At 38.3% G+C, this 22,274-nt stretch overlaps 2 protein-coding genes across 25 annotated transcripts in view; one reads left to right on the top strand and one right to left on the bottom strand.

The window, feature by feature from the left end:
* Positions 1-14,825, bottom strand: part of BAZ2B (bromodomain adjacent to zinc finger domain 2B) — a 432,545-nt gene extending 417,720 nt beyond the window's left edge. For 10 of the 18 annotated variants that reach the window (XM_064382707.1, XM_064382702.1, XM_064382708.1 and 7 more), the window contains exons 1-2: positions 14,747-14,824; positions 13,130-13,312 (exon numbers count right to left, since the gene is read on the bottom strand). The gene's annotated coding sequence lies outside the window, so the exon portion shown is untranslated. Of the gene's footprint in view, positions 1-13,129; positions 13,313-14,746 lie in introns of all 18 variants that reach the window. The other 8 variants (XM_064382711.1, XM_064382695.1, XM_064382705.1 and 5 more) reach the window with 1 other exon arrangement.
* Positions 14,826-14,930: 105 nt separating this feature from the next.
* MARCHF7 (membrane associated ring-CH-type finger 7) overlaps positions 14,931-22,274 on the top strand; it is a 56,025-nt gene continuing 48,681 nt past the window's right edge. For 2 of the 7 annotated variants that reach the window (XR_010344595.1, XM_012454850.3), the window contains exon 1: positions 14,932-15,070. The gene's annotated coding sequence lies outside the window, so the exon portion shown is untranslated. Of the gene's footprint in view, positions 15,095-22,274 lie in introns of all 7 variants that reach the window. The other 5 variants (XR_001107883.3, XM_012454851.2, XR_010344596.1 and 2 more) reach the window with 4 other exon arrangements.

Raw genomic sequence — 22,274 nt, 5'->3', positions numbered from 1 at the left:
AATATCTTATATAAATATGTTTGTACTAAAAGGAGATTACCTTGGAATAATCACTTTAATAAAGACATTTTTTAAACTGCTATGACAATCTTTTTAGTTTATTCTTGGAAGTACTATAGTATTTCTTAGCATTACACTGATTTTATTTTATACAGGGGTTAGAATTGAGTAACAAATGTGGAACTACTCAGTTTCCATCAGTTAAATACTATGTAATCTTAGGGAAGTAACTTTGCCTCCCTCAGCTCTTGTTTTTTTTATATGAAATATGCAATTAATCTAACAATAACTATTATAAGAGACATTTTGAAAGGTTTAGTGTTTGTAAAATACTTTGACTATAAGAACGAAAAGATTCCATTGCAAATTACCAACAATTATAAATTTGTTCAGTATACGTTAGCATGCTAATCATCAACACTAGAAGATTCACAGTAGTACCTTATGAGTTTAAGAGTTTTCCACAAATCTGCTCTCTCTATTTATTAATAAAATATTTTACTAGGCCAGGCATAGTGGTTCATGCCTGTAATTCCAACACTTTGGGAGGCTGAGGTGGGAGGACTGCTTGAGTCAGTAGGTTGAGACCAGCCTGGGCAATATAGCAAGACCCTACTTCTAAAAAAAAAAATTATCTGGGCATGGTAGTGTGTATCTGTGGTCCCAGCTACTCAGATAACTGAGGCAGGAGGATTCCCTGAGACCAGGAGTTTGAGGCTGCAGTGGGCTGTGACTGCACCACTGCACCCCAGCCTGGGCAACAGAGCAAGACCCTGTCTGCCACCTTCCCACACACACAAAAAAAGAGAATGTTTAGCCCTTTCTAGTAAGTATTATATATTATATAGTATTGCAAACTGCCCACTTTTTCTCCTCAATATAAAAATATTTTAATATGGACTACTGCTATTTCATGTATTAAGAATGTTTAGCCCTTATCATATTTTTATAAAATAGTGAGTTGACTTTAATAATCTCCTACATCAATATTTTCTTTCTCAATATTTCTTAGGAGTTAAAAATATGTCTATTCTTAGAAGTGAGGTGGCTATAAAACATCTTTTAAAAATGTTTATTCATTTTATAATTTTATCCAAAGCAATAATTTTAAAATTTTTAATAGTTATAAATATTTCTTACATAATTGAATAGTAACTTCAACTAAAGATTTTTTAGCAACAAGACAGTATTTACTTTATCTGTCCAAAACATATTCGTACATATGCACTGCTACTAGATAATTACTACTCAACTTCTTTAAGCATTTAAAAAACAAAAAACTACAGCAACGTGTCTGCTTATTAGTTTTTTTTAGTGCCTATAGCTTGCAAAGACTGTCTTCTGATAATCCTAGATATCAGAAGTAGCATGTGGTAACAGAGCAAGGAACATAGGGTGGTAGCAGACATACCCAGTATCCTTAAAGGGGATGATGACATAAAACTGAGGATGGTCTCAACCTCCCTTGTAAAATTGTGATACACTTTCCTTAGAAGTTCTTGGAATTGTACAGAAAATCAATATTTAGGTTGGTCTAAGCACATTAACACCATTATTAAAAAGCTACAGGGTTAGGCATAGTGGCTCACACTTGTAATTTCAACACTTAGGGAGGCCAAGATGAGAGGATTGCTGTAGGCCAGGAGTTTGAGACAAGCCTGGGCAACACAGTAGACCCCATCTTTTTTTAAAAAATGAGCTGAGTGTGGTGGTGCACGCCTGTGGTCCTAGGTACATGGGAAACTGAGTCATGAGGATCGCTTGAGCCCAGGAGTCTGAGGTTTCAGTGAGCTACAATCACACCACTGCACTCCACCCTAGGCAACAGAGCAAGACCCTGTCTCTTAGAGGAAAAAAAAAAAAAAAAAAAAAGCTGGGGTTAGAAACAAACTGAATTTTCAAAGGCTATTCTTCATAGAGCTTACAATAAATCAGTGGAAAAATGCTGTTTAATATTTTGCCTCAGCACTTTGATTAATCAGTCTCCCTAATGTTGCTTCTTACTTCTTTCTACTCATCTGAATCCTACCCTTTTCTGGGCCCAGTTGTAAAGCCACAGCCACAAAACCTGTAATATATTTTATACACTCTTAGTTACAATGAATTTTATCAACTCACAACTCCTAGAACCCTATTTATCTATGCTGGTTATCTGCCATGTTCTGGAGTCTGGGAAGTCCAACATCAAGGTGCCAGCAGGACTGGTGTCTGGTGAGAGCTACTCTCTGCTTTCAAGAAGGCACTTTGTTGCTGCTCCCTTTAGAGAGAAGGAATATTGTCTCCCGACATGACAGAAAAGAAGACAGCAAACCCACTCCCCTCAAGCCCTTTATCAAGGGTCTTAATCCCAACTATGAAGGCTCTGCACTTATGACTTAATCACTTCCTAAGTGCTCCAGCTCTCAACTATCACATTGGTAGCATTATAATACTATTTATGAATTTTGGAGGATATTCAGACCATAGAACTTCACTAATAGCAGACTTAGAATTTACAAAACAATTACAGTTGTCCCTTATTATAGGGGGAAATTATTAGTTCCATGATCTCCAGTCGATATCAAAATCTATGAATGCTCAAGTTCCTTATACAAAATGGCATACTATTTGCATATAACCGACACAATCCTCCTGTATACTTTAAATCATCTCTAGATTACTTATAATATCTAATACAATGTAAATGCTATATAAAAATAGTTATGCTTTTTTAAATTTTTTATTATTTTTTATTATTGCATTGTTATTTCTTAGTGTTTTTTTCCTCCAATATTTCTGATATGTGGTTGGCTGAATCCGAGGATGTGGAACACACAGATGAATTCCCCCTAAGTTCCATTTAGCAGTATCTTTTTACAGTAATGGGCAAGACAAATAATTTCTCAATTTCATAAAGTGATGTCTAATTTTTATTAGAGAAAGATGTTCAAGTTAAATTTATATTAAATTCCTAGTTGTTACATAAACATGTAATCTAATCAAGCTTAACATTAGAGCAAATTTAATTGGCAAACACATTTTTCATTAAAGAAAAATATTACAAAACTTCATTTTACTGTACTAAATAGAGGAATGCTTGGTGTCCCATAAAAACTATACAATAAAATTTATTTCTAATCAATAGCAATAAAAAAGTTTTAATATATTCTATAAATGAAACCTCAATGTCACTAGTGTCTGAGTCACAACCCACTAAGCTAAAAGACACATTTATTGTAAAATACAATTTCTACATACAATTTCAAATGAGAATTTTAAAACAAAGTGAATTTAGTTATAGATACAAATAGGATCTATTCATTTTTTATTTTTCCTCTTCTTATCAATTTCTGTAAATGATAATGAAGGCTACTCTAACATATTTCTTGATTTTTAATAGGAGTATATAGTCTCATTCTTAAGCATTGAGGATCTATATCAGTTGTTTTTTATAAATAGAGGAACCTTACTCATCTGTATGTATTGATGGATGCTAAATTCAAACTTCAAAAAAATTCAGGGAAAAGAGGGAACTGTTCTGTTACAACTAATTAAAAATGTACAATATGTTTTTAATAGTTGTATGTTTATTTTTTAAATTCGACTTCATATTTTATTCTTCTTAAATCATATATATATATATATATATATATATATTTTATTTTTTTTTTATTTTTTGAGACAGAGTCTTACTCTGTCTCCCAGGCTAGAGTACAGTGGCATGATCTCGGCTCACTGCAACCTCCGCCTCCCAGGTTCCAGTGATTCTCCTGCCTTAGCCTCCTGAGTAGCTAGGATTACAGGTGCACACCACCACGCCCAGCTAATTTTTCTATTTTTAGTTAGAGATGGGGTTTAACCATGTTGGCCAGGCTGATCTTGAATTCTGATTTCAGGTGATCACCACCTCGGCCTCCTAAAGTGCTGGGATTATAGGTGTGAGCCAATGAGCCTGGCCATTCTTAAATATATTTTATATCCACATCTACCTTATGTTAATTTTTGTAGATTTTTTTCCACTACATATCTGTGTCAATTTTGTTCTGACAAAGTTTAAATCCTACATTTGGTTCTTCTAGCAAAAACCAAAAATCTTCTAAGCAATGTGCAAAAGCTTCTATTCCATGTTTAAGAGTTGTTTTTCTCCTATTTTGGTCGATTAAAAAGCAAAGTGCTATCATAGTTTTAGTTTTTTCTATGGATTTTTCTTTTAATAAAATGCTAATCATGTCTGTGTATCTTTCTTTGAAGCACAGACAAGTGCAAACACTAGTAGTTTTTATTTCTAGACATTATCAAGATTTATTAAAATTTAACTTAAACACTCTTTACCCAGACTTTGTAGAGACAAATTTTCATTTGCCCAATTAATTTTTTAATGCCACCATTTAATTAATGACTTATTCTTATTCATACATCCCATTAAAAGCTTGACATACAACTTTACAAAAAAAAAATTTTATTTTAGTCATCTTCTAATTTGCATTATTATCAATGATAACAAAATAAATGGATCTGGAAAGCATTTGGTTATTAACACAATAAATCGAAGCCTAACATAAAACAGTCATATCATTACGTTTATAAAACTGTTGGCGGGGCAGGGTGGCTCACACCTGTAATCCCAGCACTTATGGATGCCGAGGCGGGCAGATCACGAGGCATCCTGTCCAACATAATGAAACCCCGTCTCTAATGAAAATACAAAAAAGTAAGCTGGCCAGGGTGGCGCACACCTGTAGCTCCAGCTACTTGGGAGGCTGAGGAAGAAGAATCGCTTGAACTGGGGAGGGAGATGTTGCAGTGAGCGAAGATTGTGCCACTGCATTCCAGTTTGCTGACAGAGTGAGACTGTCTTGAGGGGGGAAAAAAAAAACAAAAAAACTGGTAAAGGGCTTACGGGAAAATAAAAAATATTCATTAAAATTTTTTTTCACATTTTCATTCATATCTTAGGACCCCAGTATGCAAAACCATGTTTAAAACTTTCTCTATTTTTTTTTTTTTTTTTTGAGATGGAGTCTTGCTCTGTTGACCAGGCTGGAGTGCAGTGGTACAATCTCGACTTACTGCAACCTCTGCCTCCCAGGTTCAAGCAATTCTCCCTGCCTCTGCTTCCCGAGTAGCTTGTATTACAGGCTCCTGCCACGACACCTAGCTAATTTTTGTATTTTTATTTTAGTAAAGATAGGGTTTCGCCATGTTGACCAGGCTGGTCTTGAACTCCTGAACTCAAGTGATCCTACCCGCCACCTTGGCCTTCCAAAGTGTTAGGATTATAGGCGTGAGCCAATGCTCCAGGGCAAAACTTTCAATTTAAATAACTATTTGTGATAAATATAAGCTTAAAAAATACCTTAATAAATGGACTTGAAAACAATGAAATAATCATTTCCCTCCCCCCTCAAAAAAAAGCTTTCCAACAAATGTAGGCAAAATTAATCCTACGCAAACAAACAAACAAAAAAACACAGAGTTAAATATCCTCTAAGAACTGAATTAAAATACAATTTTGGGCCAGGTGTGGTGGCTCACGGCTTAATCCCAGCACTTTGGAAGGCTGAGTTGAGCAGATTGCTTAAGCCTAGGAGTTCAAGACCAGCCTTGGCAACATGGTGAAACCCTGTCACTACAGAAAATACAAAAATTAGCCAGGCGTGTAGTCCCAGCTACTTGGGAGGCTGAGCTGGTAGGATCTCTTGAGCCCAGAAGGTTGATGCTAGAGTGAGCAGTGATTGTGCCACTGTACTCCAGCTTGGGTAACAGAACAAGACCCTGTCTCAAAAAAAAAAAAACATTTTGAAAAGTACAGAGGTCACAGCTTTGAAGAAAATAACATTCAAACCACAAGAATCAACCAGTACCGCCAACATGCTTATGTGCCATAATAGTTTTACAAACAAAAATATAAGGTAAATATTTTAAGTGTGTTACCATTCCTATACCATTTTATGATGATGTAATAGGAAGATATGCAGGATTTCTTCTATACTGTCCTTGGTATAAATGGCATGTTTGCTGTCAAGAGCACTGAAGCCCATGGTGAGAAACTTAGAATGGACTCTGGGATTAAAAAAAAAAAAAATAGGGTTATTTGAGAAACTAGTTAAGTAGTACATATGTTGTATGTATATATTTTTTAAAGTATTATTATGATATATAAAAGTACTGATGAGGTGTTTTTAAATAACTGGAGTATGTGTATTCAATGGCTTTATCCAACTGCTAAGAAAGTGAAGAAGGAATAGTGGAAAAAATAAGATAATTCCTATGCATACTGGTAGTATAACATGCACTGTGTAAAATCAATTAGGTGTATTGGGTGATTCTGGAGGAGAAAGAGTTACCATTTCTTTCTTTCTCTTTTTTTTTTTGAGACAGAGTTTTTCTTGTTGCCTAGGCTGGAGTGCAATTAACCAATTGTCTCCTGGGTTCAAGCGATTCTCCTGCCTCAGCCTCTCAAGTACCTGGCATTACAGGCATGCACCACCATGCCCAGCTAATTTATGTATTTTTAGTAGAGATGAGGTTTCACTATGTTGGCCAGGCTGGTCTCAAATCCTGACCTCAGATGATCCACCTGTCTCGGCCTCCCAAAGTGCTGGGATTACAGGCATGAGGCACTGTGCCCAGCCTTTTTTTTAAGACAGGGTCTTGCCCTGTCACCCAGGCTGTCAAGCTGAAGTGAAGTGGCACAATCTCAGCGCACAGAAATCTCTGCCTCCTTGGCTCAGGCAATTCTCCTGCCTAAGCCCCGCAAGTAGATTTGACTACAGGTGTGTGCTATCACACCTGGATAATTTTTGTATTTTTTGTAGAGAAATAGTCTCACTATGTTGTCCAGGCGTGTCTCAAACTCCTGGGCTCAAGTGGTCTACCCACCTCAGCCTCCTAAAGTGCTGGGATTATAGGTATGAGCCACCACGCCCAGCCTGGTTACCACTTCTTATAACTGAAAAAGTAGGTGACAGAAAAACAGAACAGTATTAATAAATGAGAAAGATTCAAAATATAGATAAACAATATTTCATTTTCTGAATAGTTTAACATTTATAGCTCTGAATAGTTTCCAGAATAAAAAAATTCAGAAATATATTTAACATAAATTAAAAAATTCAATATATGACAAAGATGGTCTTTCTAATTACAGAGAAAAGAATGGATTATTCAAGAATGCTACTGGCACACCTGGCTAGCTATTGAGAAGAAAATAATATTAGATCCTATTATCTTATTTCATATACAAAAATGAGATTTTTTTAAGATATAAGAGATCAATTAATTGAGAATAATTAAGCACAATCTGGAAAACGTAGGATACTGCATGATAATATCCAGCGATAAGATTTCTTAAGTTAAATTGGAAACCTAGAACTTATTAAAGAAATCATTAACACATTTTATGATATAAACCTATCTATGGCAAAAAAATACTACATGTAAAATCAATAGAAATGAAAAAAACACTGTGAAGGCAGCAGAGTGAAAATATCTACTACAAATCCAAAAGAAAGGCTAAACAACTAAACAAAAATAGGGATTCTGAGAAAAGGGACTATAGGATGAAAAAAGTTAGATGAAGATGCATGCTTAAATTTGATTTCATTTTATAAATTAAATGGTAAAAAGAACTCTATCATTACCAGTATTTCTCTAAATATATATAACACACACATGCTCTTTTATGATTGTGTGACCATGCAGAAAATAAAGTGGGAGGATACACAGTAATTGGTCAACATCAGTTGCAAAGGATGTTTGTGGAGTAGTAAACAGAAGCAGGAAAGCCAAATTTAAAAAGGAAAAGAAAAAGGCAAGAAAAAGATGAAAAATGGAAAAGAAAAGGACTACATTAAAATAGTAGGTATGATACAATCACATATATAGCTTTTTATAAAACTGTATACATATGTGGACATGAAAAAAAATTTTAAGATAAAAGAGGATATAGCCTAACTTGCCAGAAGAAATGTTCAAGGAATTTATATCAGTATCCCCTTCTGCTCCCAATCTCAAAAAAATGTAGTCTGAAGTGGTCATGGAGGCCAAGGATGGTCCTTGATTACTATAATTCTGAAGCTCATGTGCGTGTCTGTGTGTGTGTGTATACACACACACACACGTGTACATTTGGCTGAACACTATTGCAAGAACAGAGGTTAGTTCAATTTGGTTTTATGGCTTACTCCAGAGGTCAGCAAACTTTCTGTAACAGGTACTAAATATGTTAGGATTTCTAGGTCATACCATCTCTGTCACAACTACTAAACTGTGACAACTACTAAACTGTAGGGTGAAAGCAGTTAAACTGTGATGGCTAATTTTATACGACAACTTGGCAAGGCTAGAGTACCCAGTTACTTAAGTAGCACTAATCCGGGCTGCTGTGAAGCTATTTTGTAGAAGTGTTTAATATCTACAATCTGTTTACTTTAAAGAGATTACTCTTGATAATGTTGATGGGCCTCATCCAATCAGTCTTAAGAGCAAAAATTGAAGTTTCCTAGAAAAGAAATTCTACCTTAAGACTGCAGCATAAACTCTGGTCTTAGTTTGCAGCTTGTGAACCTGCCCCACAAATTTCAAACTTATCAGGCTTCACAATTACGTGAGCCAATTCCTTAAAATAAATATCTTGACAGTCAGATATGTATTGTATACTATTGGTTCTATTTCTCTGGGGAATCCTGACTAATACATAATATAAAACAGTAGACAGTACACAGTCTAATCAGCATATCTGTGTTCCAATAAAAGTATTTAAAAATAAGTAGTGGGCTACATTTGGTCCGTGTACCACAGTTTTCCAATTCCTAGTTTTATCAATAATAAAAAATAGGGCTGGGCATGGTGGATCACACCTATAATCACAGCACTTTGGGAGGCCAAGGCAGGAGGATCATTTGAGATCAGGAGTTTGAGACCACCCTAGGTAATGTACTGAGACTTCATCTCTATTAACAATAATAATAATACTAATAATAAAATATAGCTGTTGGCCAGGCACAGTGGTTCATGCCTGTAATCCCAGCACTTTGGGAGGCCGAGGCAGGAGGATCACCTGATGTCAGGAGTTCAAGACCAGCCTGGCCAACATGGTGAAACCCCATCTCTACTAAAAATACAAAAATTAGCCAGGCGTGGTGGTGGGCACTTGTAGTCCCAGCTACTCGGGAGGCTGAGGCAGGAGAATCACTCAAACCTGGGAGGCGGAGGTTGCAGTGAGCCAAGATTGAGCCACTACATTCCAGCCTGAGAGGCAAGCGTGAGACTCCGTCTCAAAAAAATAAAATAAAATAAAATACAGCTGGGTGTGGTGGCTCATGCCTGTAATTCCAGCACTTCAGGAGGCCAGGGTGGGAGGATCACTTGAGGCCTGGAGTTCAGGACCAGCCTGGGCAGAAAAAATTTAAAAACAAATAGCCCCACACAGTCATGGCACACCTGTAGTCACAATCACTTGAGAGGCTGAGGCAGGAGGACAGCTTGAGCCTAGAAGTTTGAGGCTGCAGTGAGCTATGATGGTGCCACCGCCTAGGCAATGGAATGAGTCCTCACATATTTAAAAAAATGAATAAAATATATCTGCTTTTGTTAAGCATTTTATGTATTTCAGGCAGTGTGCAAGGTCTGAATTCCAAGTGTTCCATAAATTGAGAATTGTTTCTGGTGAGGCTAGTTATTCTACAGTAACTATAAGCAGGAATGATCTTTCTAGAAACAGTGAGATCTAGATTGTAAGCTTAGATATAAGAGAGAGGTTTCTCAGAGAGAGTTTCAAGATGGTACTCTGTTTATGTGTTTTAATATCCTTTTATTTATTTATTTTGAAACAGGGTCTGTCACCCAGGCTGGAATGCAGTGAAAGCCTCATTCACTGTAAGCCTTAACCTCCTGGGCTCAAGCAATCCTCCTGCCTCAGCCTCAAAAGTAGCTAGGATTACAGGCAGGCAGCAATGCACAGAGCTAATTTAAAAAAATTTTTTTGGTAGAGACAGGGTCTTGCTTTGTTGCTCAGGCTGGTTTCAAACTCCAGGTCTCAAGCATCCTCCTGACTCAGCCTCTCAAAGTGCTGGGATTATAGGTGTGAGCCACTGCATCTGGCCTCTATATCCTTTTAAATATTGGCTTAGGGATTTAAGAGGTTTTGATGCTGATCCAGCAGAAGTCAACCAACAGGATGTTTTGGATGTTCATTTATTAAATGTGGCAACTTCAAATAAAACTTGATGTTGAAAAAATAAAATTTATAAAGGCACTAAATTGAGAGTTTATTATTTTTGTTATGAAAGGAATTTCTTACAACCAAGACTTAAAAGCAATGGACCTTTAAGTAATATATCCCTCAGAAGTAGGAGTTCTCATGACATTATGGGCTGGATAAAAAAAGGAAAAAAAAGAAGTAGAGATCCTGAATCTATAGACTGAAATCTACTTTAAATGGTGGACTGTTAAGTTGTTTGATGATACTATTTCCTCTCTCTAGGGATTAATAATATTCCTATTTGAGAAGAAATTGGTATCCCTTCTTTTCAACTCTGGGACCTCACTATAAGTACTCTTGTCTCATCCCAAGTAAAATTGTATCTACAACTTAAAATTATATGTATATTGGAAAAAGAAAACTCTCTTCAATAAATGGTGCTGGAAAAACTGGATATCCATGTGCAGAAGGATGAAACAACCTCTATCTCTCACCATATACAAAAATCAATTCAAAATAGATTAAAGTCTTAAATGTAAGACCCAAAACTATAAAGCTACTAGAAGAAAACATAAGGAAAACACTCTAGGACACTGGTCTAGGCAAAGATTTTATGTATAAGACCTCAAAAGCACAGGCAACAAAAAAGGACAAATGGGACTATGAACTAAAAAGATACTGCACAGCAAAGGAAACAACCAATAAAGTGAAGAGACAACCTGCTGAATGGGAGAAAAGATATCTACAAACTATTCATCTGAAAAGGGGTTAATATCCATAACATTAGAAAAAACATATAAGAACAGTAAAAATAAGGAACTCAAACTCAACAGCAAAAAAGCAAATAATTCCATTAAAAACAGGCAAAGGATCTGAATAGACATTTATTAAAAGAAGTCAAACAAATGGCCAACAGACATGTGAAAAAATAGTTAACATCATAATCCCCAAGACAATGCAAATCAAAACCACAAATGAGATATCATCTTAGCCCAGTTAGAATGGCTACTATCAAAAAGACAAAAAAAACCAAGATGTTGGCAAGGATGTGGAGAAAAGGGACGCTTATGCACTGATATGGGAATGTAAACTAGTACAGTCATTATGGAAAATAGTATGGAGAGTTCTCAAAAAACTACACACATAAAAAAAACTACCATATAATCCAGCAATTCCACTACTAGGTATTCACTCAAAGGAAAGGAAATCAGTATATCAAAGACAAACCTCTACTCCTATGTTTACTGCAGTACTATTCACAATAACAACGATATGCAATCAACCTAAGTGTGTATCAATGGATGAATGGCCAAAGAAAATGTAGTACATATACACAATGAAAAATTATTTTGCCATATAAAAGAATAAAATCCTGTCATTTGCAGCAACATGGATGAAACTGGAGAGCCTTATGTTAAGTTAAATAAACTAGGCACAGAAAGACAAATACTGCATGTACTCACTCATACGTGGGAGCTAAAAAAGTTGTTCTCGGCCGGGCACAGTGGCTCATGCCTGTAATCCCAGCACTTTGGGAGGCCAAGGCGGGCAGATCATGAGGTCAAAAGATTGAGACCATCCTGGCCAACATGGTGAAACCCCGTCTCTACTAAAAATATAAAAATTATCTGGGCATGGTGGCACATGCCTGTAATCCCAGCTACTTGGGAGGCTGAGGCAGGAGAATCGCTTGAACCCGGGAGGCAGAGGTTGCAGTGAGCTGAGATCACACCACTGCACTCCAGCCTGGCGACAGAGCGAGACTCCGTCTCAAAAAAACCAAAAATTGTTCTCATACAGGTAGACAGTAGAATGATAGTTACCAGACGCTGGGAAGGGTATGTGTGTGGTGGGGGGTGGGGACAAAAAGAGGATGGTTAATGTGTACAAACTTAAAGTTAGATAAAAGGAGTAAGTTCTAATGTTTGATAGCAGAGCAGAGTGACTAGTTAACAACATCATATTGTATATTTCAAAATAGCTAGAAGGGAAGACTTGAAATACTACCAACACAGAAGTCATAAATGCTCTAGGTGATGACTATCCTAAATACCTTGACTTGATCATTACATATTCTGTGCATGTAACAAAATATCCCATGTGCCCCACAAATATTTACAAATATTATGTATCAATAAAATTATATGATTTGCAAAAAGCAAATGTAACCACATCTTTTCAATGTCCCACCATTTTTGCAAAGTGAAGGATATCTGTACAACTGCTCTTGCCAAAGAGAAGCTTCTTACAAGGTTAGCTTGTGGGATGATAAAAAAGAGGGGAAAACAAGTACTTGGAAATTCAATTATCTGAAAGAGCATTTTAAGCTATCAGGTGAGTACTAAGAAATACTCAAAACATAACAGTAAACGGCTGAATGACCATGGCTAAATGACAGACAGGTTTATAAAATAAAAGGAAAAATTAGTAATAGTCAATAAGATGTTAACTTAGAGAAGAAGCCAAGTTCAAAAATGAAAACTAAGGTGAGTGGTGAACAAAGATATGTAGAAACAGAAAGGTATGTCAGAGTCACTCATAAAGGATAAAAAGTTTAGCAAGGGAAGGTAAAGTGAGGGAACTCTGTGGATAAAAGGCAACCATGGCGTCTAGATTGTCTGCAACAGTTCTGACTTCAAACACTTGCCTGTCAAATCACTTTGTCCTGATTTTTAGTTAAGAAAATATGGTCATTTTCCATGACCTATTCACATCCATAATTCCTAGCAAAATGTCTTTAGCATAGCAAAACCTCAATAATTATTTATCACTCATGATAATTACCTGAATACTGAAATCAGAGAGAGTACATTAAAAAGAAACACAACAAACCATTCTTAAATAGTAAAAACGTATTTATCAGTGGTCTTTATCTATTTACTAGCACCAATAAAAAACTAGAATCTGGAAGCTCTGTTTAGCATAGGAAATTGGTGTCATACTCACTCCATAATATCATCAGTGCTGGAGAGGGACAAAGCCATAATCTGCCAAAATCTGCACCATCCTTGCCAGGTTTGGGAGTTCTGTAGAGTAGTTACCACTGCCAGGTCTGACTGCCATAGCTCAGGAAAAGGGTGCAGTCATTTCTCTTAGCATAGAATAATCTTGAGAAGATGTTTAATGGACCTATGTAATAGTAAGTCACAGAAAGAGACAATATTATTGGTGGTTCAGACATGGTATGTAATAGCTAACAATTATGGAATGCAGGAACTGATGCATTATCTTATCTAATCAACAATCCTATAGGGGATGGGTACTGTTATGAACCCCATTTTACAGGAAACCTTGGTTTAGCGAGGTTAAGGAACTGCTTGAGATAACAAAGGTAGTAACAGGCAGGGCTGGAATTTGAACCCATACAGTCTGGTTCTTCAGGGTGTATACATGATATCTATAACCACAATGCTGCAGGGGCACTTGAACAGGCTGGAAAAAAATTTTTTTTCTTTAAAGGGCAAATTAATTTCCTCAAAAGTAATCTCTATTCACTTTATCCCATACCAGATGCTTATTTTCACCTCATAGCCTAAAAGTTAGATGGGCACTTAACATGCCAACTTAAAATACTAAACTTTAAATCTTTAAAATGTATAGTATTTTAGAATTTATCATAGTGAAACATGGACAGTCTGTTAGTCCCTAAAACAGTAAAATAAGGATGATAGTGATTGATACTGCATTCTCTTCAGATGTAATGACATAGAAACAGATGTAAAATACATATAAACATTGTTTCACTTATTAAAATTATTTGGATCCAAAGGATTACTTTTAATACCTTAACAAAATAGTCATTTAAAAAATCAAGTGCCTTTCAGTATTCTTCCAAGTTTCAATAACTGATCTTTTCCATTAAAGAACTTTTGATTAATTATTCCAAATCAACAAGTCATCTAAATATTTCCACATAAACTGTAGCTTTTCCCTAACCTATTCCCTTTTGTTTATTAGTACTCATTTAAATCTTACTTTGCCACATTTACAGTTCTTTGAAAGTTTCATCTAATATTCACCAGACCATTCACCTCACAATTTTCCTCCGTCTTTCTAAATAGGTGAATTTGTTTACTGCTAAATCGATAGCTACGCTATTAAAGGTTAGTATCACGATTTTAAAAGACATGATCACCATCACCAAGATTTACCACAAGGAAACTATCACAAGGTTGGACAAACAGGCTCCAACTCTTAAGGGGAAGTCAGTCAGATCACACAAGGCGGGCAGGGAGACAAGCGGGGAGGTGGGAGGTAGGAAAAGGCAGTGCTTGATTCAATTCAACATTCACTGCGCCACTTACCAAGCGCCAGAAAAAGAAAAAAAAAAAAAAAAAGCCAAAGAGCTGGGCGTTATTTCGACTACGGGGCCCGCAGGTAGGCAAGAGCCTGTGGGCGGGGACCCGGCGCCCAGGAGGGAAGGGGCTGGCTCAGAGACGCTCGCCGGGCGGGGACGCCAACCGGGTGGGGATGACCACCCAGGGCCGGGCCTCCAATTCCCGGCACCTGCACACTCGCCAGCCCAGCTGCCCGCACGAAGGCTAGCCAGCCGCTGCCGCTTACCAGTGGCGTCTCGCTGACTTCCTGGGGGCAGCCCTTCAACGGTTCCCGCTGTCAGAGCACCACCCCGCGGTGGGGTACGTCCAGCCAGCCCGCAGCTCTCGATCCCCGCAGCGCCGCCACTCTCGCGAGAAGCCAGGAAGTCCGCGAAGTGGGGGGAGTAGGAGCAGGGAGGGGCACTTAACGGTGGCGGCTGGTTCTGCGCCGGATCTGGGAGAGGGGCGGGCGCCATTGTGCTTCGCTGCGGACTGCTTTTCCGCAGTCACGGGCCTAGAACTCCAAGGAGGAAGGCGACGGTGCGGGTCGCTGCGAGCGGAACGCGCCCTGGTCAGTGCTGGCTCAGGAGCAGGGGTAATGAACTACGGAGCTCGTTCTTCTCCGTCCCGGGAGCTAGTTTGGGACCAGGCCGCGAGTGGGGGAGGGGAGGAAACGAAGAGGCCTGCGGACGCGCAGGCCTCTTCCTCTCCAGATAGGATGGAGGAGCTTGGTCCGGGGCCACTGGTGTGAAGAGGGGCACGGCGCAGGCCTCCCCTGCCAGGGGCCTTTTGTCCCGTAGTGGCGTTTGTGGCGGATGGAGGGGGCAGATTGTGTGTCTTCCTCAGAGACGTGTGGCTGATAAGGGGGAAAGGCCTGAGCCCTCCTTTGACGCGCAGGGTGGCCTCCTCTTGGGCCGCGGTACTCGGGGGGTCCTCGGAGCCCTGCGGGCAGCGTGTATCGCGCGGGAGCTCGCCAGTGAGCGCGGGGAGAAGTCGGGCAGGGCTCTGGCTCCGCCAGCCCGGCCTGGAGTCGAAGTGATTTCAGCAGGCCCTTAGATTCGACCAAGATTGGCTTGTTGGTAACTCCAGTTTTTGAATATCTTGACGCCCTGGGAGTTATTTTTGTGTTGTAGCGAATTGTGGGTTTTGCAACTCGAAGTAGATGATTGTGTTAAAGATGGACCTGTTGGCCTAAGAAGTAAAAATGTGGAAGGCGCCGGCAGTAGGAAACTCCCTCATTTTGGTGAAACTGCGTATTGAAGTTGAATGTGTCCACCCACTCCCCCTAAAATGCTGCACTTAATACTTTCTCCCAAGTACCAAAGTAAATATATTGGGAAAGTATCAGAGTAATAAGTTCGTCATGATTAATGTTAAATGTGTCAAAACTACATTTAGCGAGTCCCCCCCCCCATTTTGTAGGATTGATTAGATATTTTTTCTGATTAGATGTTATTTTAAATCTCCACGTTTCTGTCCAGAACCAAGAGGTAGTGTTAAAGATGAATTTTTGATGTAAAAATCAAACAATGTACAGTTACTAAAAAGGCACACACGTAGTGTAACTAGATCTTTTCCTTGAGGTAGCAAAAAGTTAATTTGAGAAATGGGGTCAGTATAATATTTTCATTTAACAACTCTACAGCATTTCGGGAAACAGCACTGGTGTATAAGATAGTAGCACCAGACTCAGAAGACCTGGGTTTGAGTCTTGATTTTTGCCATAATTATTTAAGCTCATAAGATTGTCTCAGAAACATGGCAGTTAATTTCTAGAGAAGATTACATTTGCTGAGGTGGTGTGTGAAGCAGTCACTGGCGGGCATAATACTAGTCTTGGTTTTTTTCCAGTTTCATGCTGGGTCAGGTGTCTTGAATAAGAGTTCCTACTTACTCAAGTACAAATGGTTTCTTTTCTCTGCTACCCTGGGAGAGGGCTTATTTTCCCAGATGAAGGATGAGGATGCCCAGGTATGTTCTACATGAAGATGTCAGGTAACAAACATGGACACAAAAGTCATCATCCGTGACTCTCCTGTAGCCAGCATTTAGTCTGCTCCATACCCACCTCACACAACTCTTTATCTGCTGTATGTTCAAGAATTGCATACATTTTGACATTGTATTGTAGGAAAATAATTTTATAATGCAAAATCTGTCAAATATCTTAAAGCTTTTTTTGGATAATTTGTGATTTGTTGTACTCAAATTACAAATTACAGAGAGCTTCACATTACAAGAATGAGCTTAACATGGCATCTGCCCTCCACAACTCACTGTTTAGTCATCAGACTAATGTATAAACAACTATTATTATCTTAGTATGACTGTACAGTAGTTCTGTGGGAGCATAGAGGAGGGGTACTTAATCTTGGAAATTTTACAGAATTTATTTATTGCTTGAACTAAGATGTGAAGGATCGCTAGGACTTTGATAAAGAAACTGTGCAACGTCATGATATTTTGTTTTAGGAATTCATGATTTGTTCCTGTAGCTGAAACATACATTGAATGGTAAGTTAGAGCCTGACATGAAAGACGTTCTCTACTGTACCAGAAAATTAGTATCTGGATGTGGTGACTCACTCCTATAATTCCGTCACTTTGGGAGGTCAAGGTGAGAGGATCGCTTAAGGCCGGGAGTTCAAGAGCAGCCAGGGCCACAAAGACCCCATCTTTGCAGATGTAGTGGTGCACACTACTACTGTTAGCTACTTAGGCTGCTGAGGCAGGACGATCATTTGAGCTCAGGAGTTGGAGACTGCAGTGATGTATGATAATAGCTTTACTGCACTCCAGCCTGAGCCATAGAGTGAGACCCTGTCTCTAAAAAATAAATAAATAAAAATAAAGTTAGTGCTCTATTCTGTGGAATGGAGAGCTATTGTGTTCCTTAACAAAATAAAAATAATTTTTAGATTATCTTTACTGATATATCCTTCTGTTACCATAGATAATTAAGTGCCAGTAATTTTAAACAACAAATTAAACTAAGCTAAAGAAGCTTTTAACTGTTAAATAAGTGAATCAACTGATCACATTAGAATGATTATAATTTAAAAGGAATCAGATTTTAAGTTCCTACTAAGGTTACTTGAATTCACCAAAGCAGAATTCAATTGCAGTCAAAAATTTTATCTTAATATACAGTATTTGCTAATCATAAGAGTGAGACCCTGTTGCCCAGGCTGCTGCAGCCCCAGTTTCCTCAAGCAATTGTCACACCTCAGCCTACTAGGTAGCTGGGACTACAGGCATGCACCACCATGCCTGACTGATTTTTGTATTTTTTATAGAGGCAGGGTTTCGCCATGTTGCCCAGGCGTGCCTCCAACTCCTTAGCTCAAGCAATCCTCCCGCCTCAGCCTCCCAAAGCACTGTGATTACAGGCCTGCTTGTGAGCCACAGCATGCTGGGATTTAATTTTCATTAATCTTAATTTACAACGTTTCTATCCTGGCGTGAACTTACATGATCAGAGCTCATTTTTCCTGCCCTCAAATATATTTCTCTGACTCTACCGGTTAGACTAGGTAAGTTGAATACCTGGTTTTAAAATCACCTGCTGCTCTACACCCATTTTTGTCAGCAGCTTAAAAAGAAGGCAAGTTTTGAACCTCAAAAGTAGTTATCTTTCCATTATGATCATTGCACATTAGTGTGATGTTTCACACTTTATAGAAAGAACCCTAAAATGGTTTCCACTCAGTGAATAAAGATTGAAACTCGATGCTTAGAGATTAAATTCACTTCAAGGAGAACACTTTGTCTTTTAAAGTGGTATAGTGTAGACTTAACATCATAGTCATATTTTCTCATGGGATGTTAAACTTTTTTCTAATTTTTTAAGGTTTGGGTATATCATTTTCTTGTGTTTTAAATATTTGTCAGCCAAAAATTAAGAAAGATGATTTTTTTAAGGCCCAAAATGTGTGAACTTGCACAGTGATTCCCTCATTGACCCACCCTTAGCTTCCATGTCTCCTTGTTTACTATGATTTCCCACTAAGGAAAAAAAGTTTTCCCCAGAAGCAGATTTTTTTTTTTTAAGAAAAGGATATGCTAAGTATATATAAATAATGAAATTGTAACTCTCCCTTGTTTGTATTTCTGGAAGACTCTTGAAATACTACTTTGGGGCTGAGCATGGTGGCTCACTCTTGTAATCCTAGCACTTTGAGAGGCTGAGACAGGCAGATTGCTTAAGCTGAGGAGTTCGAGACCAGCCTGGGAAATATGGTGAAACCCTGTCTCTACTAAAATACAGGAACTAGCTGGGTGTGGTGGTGCATACCTGTAGTCCAAGCTACTCAGGAGGCTGAGGTGGGATGATCACTTGAACCCAAGAGGTCAAGGCTACAATGAGCCTTGATTGCACCATTGCACTCTGGCCTTTGCAGCAGAGCAAGACCCTCTCTCCAATCAATCAGTCAATATTGTATTGGTATTTTGTGTGATTAATCTGGCCTTTGTGCCATGAGTTTATCATGTAGTAGTGGTGTACTTTTAGTAATTCAGAACTTGTAATCTTCCCTAGATATTTAAGATAGTTCTCCAGTTAGACTCAGTTAAAATCGGTTTTCAGAGACTGAGGGCATAAGATAATGGAATGGTAACAGTAGAAAAGGATAAGTTATGAAGCTTTGCTCTATGGCTGCATAACAAACCACCTCAAAACCTAGTGGATTAAAACAACTGTTTACTGTTTTTTACAGTTCTAGGTGCCTGTTGGGCAGTTCTACCCATCTTGCTGGGGCTTACTTGTGTACTAGCATTCAGCTGGAGGATTTCCCAGGCTGGGAGATCCAAGATGGCATCACTCATATTTGGCAGCTGGTGTTAGTTGACATCTAGGCCCTGCTCTGTGTGATCATTTATGACACAGGAGTCTCGGGACAGCATTCCAAGAGAAGCTTATGAGACCTCTTAAAACCTTGCTCATCTTAAAAATGTCACAGTGCATTCTCTTAGTCACACAAGACTGGGGTGGGGAAGTAAGATTGTCTCATCCTGGGCAGAGCAGCAACATTGCATTACAAAGGGGAGTAATACTAAGATGAGGGAAATATGTAGCCATATATTGTAATTTACCAGAGATTCTTTAGACGACTTAAGAATAGATACCTGGCCGGGCATGATGGTTCACACCTGTAATCCCAGCACTTTGGGAGGCCAAGGTGGGCGGACCACAAGGTCAAGGGATTGAGACCATCCTGGCCAACATGGTGAAACCTTGTCTCTATTAAAAATACAAAAATTAGCTGGGCGTGGTGGCACATGCCTGTAGTGCCAGCTACTCGGGAGGCTGAGGCAGCAGAATTGCTTGGACCCAGGAGGCAGAGGTTGCAGTAAGCCAAGATTGCGCGACTGCATTACAGCCTGGCAACAGAGCAAGACTCTGTCTAAAAAAAAACCAAAAAAGCAAAAAAGACATATCCTCAAAAATATCATGCTTGGGATTGCTTTAAAATAATAAAGTAGCTGGTAGAATAGAGAAGTTGAATGTTGATAATGGTTGAAGACTTCATTGGTACATGGACGCTTGTATTGACTGTACCTTTTGTGTATTTTTTAAATTCTTCATCATAAAAATTTTAAGTCACACTCAGGTAATCTGAACTCCATTTTGTGAAGTAATTTTAACCTTATCTTTCACTTAGTCTTTACTAGAAGAGTATTACTTAGTATTTACTACTTTGTGGTGTATAGCTACATAAGGCTGTAAACCAGCAAGTTAGAAAGGGAATTATTCTCCTTAGGACTTCTGTAATACAAGTTACTTAAAAAATGTCTTTTCCTTTGGCAAATAATTGTTGACCTCAATTAACAAAGTACATTTAAGAAATGTTTTGAAAACTAAGTATAAAGAAAAAAAACACATCAATAATGCCATCACCCAGAGATAACAGTAAAATGATAAAAATGGCTATTTCTTTCCAGTTGTTGAATGCATGTGCTTATATAAGTAATCCTGTATACGTTTCTTTACCCTGCAGTGAATATCCTATATATAAATCTGAATGACTTTGAAAGATGTTTTACTATATGTTAAAGACAAATTTCAAATAATGAAAAAGCCAACAAAATTTCTACTGCACTATTTATATGAAAACCTTTACGCTTAGTGATATTGCTTAATAATAGCTAATGTTTGCTAAACACATGCTGTGTGCCAGGAAAGCTCACACTATACCTGTGAAGTTGATACTATCATTATCACCATTTTGTAGATGAGAAAATTAAGCATTAGATTATACTTAGAGTCATACCCAAGCATGCCAAGTAAGGGGCAGACCTTAAAGCTGGCACTCAACTAATATATTTCTACAAATAGAAATTGGCTCATGTGCAAAAATTAGGCAAAGATTAACTTATTTCCACCTAGCCTCAGTTTTCTATTTTGGAAAAAAAATAGGAAATGAATTTTATTAATATATTACATACAATTTTTTTCAGACTGAGTCTCTCTGTTGCCAGGCTGGACTGCAGTGGTATGATCTCAGCTCACTGCAGCCTCCGCGTCCTGGGTTCAAGTGATTCTCCTGCCCCAGCCTCCCTAGTAGCTGGGATTACAGGCGCGTGCCACCACACGCAGCTAATTTTTGTACTTTTAGTAGAAATGGGGTCTCTTGAACTCTTGACCTCGTGATCCAACACCACCATAGAAATTGGCTGATGTGCAAAAATTAGCCAAAGAGTAACTTATTTCCTGCCTAGCCTCAGTTTTCTATTTTGGAAAAAAAATAGGAAGTGAATTTTATTAACATATTAAATACAATTTTTTTGAGACTGAGTCTCTCTCTGTTGCCAGGCTGGAGTGCAGTGGCATGATGTGGGCTCACTGCAGCCTCCACCTCCTGGGTTCGAGTGATTCTACTGCTTCAGCCTCCCAAGTAGCTCAGATTACAGGCTCATCCCACCACACCGAGCTAATTTTTGTACTTTTAGTAGAAATGGGGTCTCGACCTTGTGATCCGCCACCTCAGCCTCCCAAAGTGCTGGGATTACAGGCGTAAGTAAGCCACTGTGCCCAGCCTAAATATATATTTATTAAAGAATACATTAACATACAAGAAAAGACTTTTAGGTGTGGGAGGTAGCATATGTTAATAGGGTTGGGCATTTTATTAGGCTGGTTATTTTATGACTACTGTGTGTACCTGACAGGTGCCTGAACAAGGCCATTATTATAGTAATGGGACACAGTAATCTATAGCATAATGGAAGGGGATACGTAACATTTGTGAAAAACCTTCGTAAGTGGAATGAAAGAAAAACGTTTGGACATTGTACTGTTTTTAGGAATTCACAGCTTTCCAAATTTGGTAAACTAAAAATCCAAGCTCTACCTGGTAGGCAGCTTGTAGTTGTGGTCAGAGAAAGCTCTAAGTAGGGTAACTGGTGGAATTCCTTTACTCCTGCCTGAAAACTTGCCTGAAGTTTCACCTGCCTGAAGTTTTCCGGTTTACTTTTGCATAGTACCCCAAATTGAACTAGAGGTAAGTTGGTGGGAAGAGTGCTAAGGCCGACTATGTACATAGAAAGTAAAGTACAAGTAGAAGGCAAGGAGATAGCCTATGTATCTGGAAAAAAGTAAATAAATCAATGTATAGAATTGAAAATTTTACCGTCAGCCACACTGCTCTCCTGTGTTTTCAAAATTTTATTTCCAGCATTCTTCTGGACCTTCTGGGCACCTTAGATTGCTTCTTCTTATTATTTTGAGACAGGGTCGCACTGTGAGTGCAGTGGCACTATCTCTGTTCATCACAACT

This window comes from Aotus nancymaae, unplaced genomic scaffold (assembly GCF_030222135.1).
Source record: "Aotus nancymaae isolate 86718 unplaced genomic scaffold, 86718_ANA_hifiasm-v0.15.2.pri h1tg000029l, whole genome shotgun sequence".
Classification (NCBI taxonomy): domain Eukaryota; kingdom Metazoa; phylum Chordata; class Mammalia; order Primates; family Aotidae; genus Aotus; species Aotus nancymaae.
Note: the sequence above shows the minus strand (reverse complement) of the source record. Positions and strands in the feature narration are given on the sequence as shown.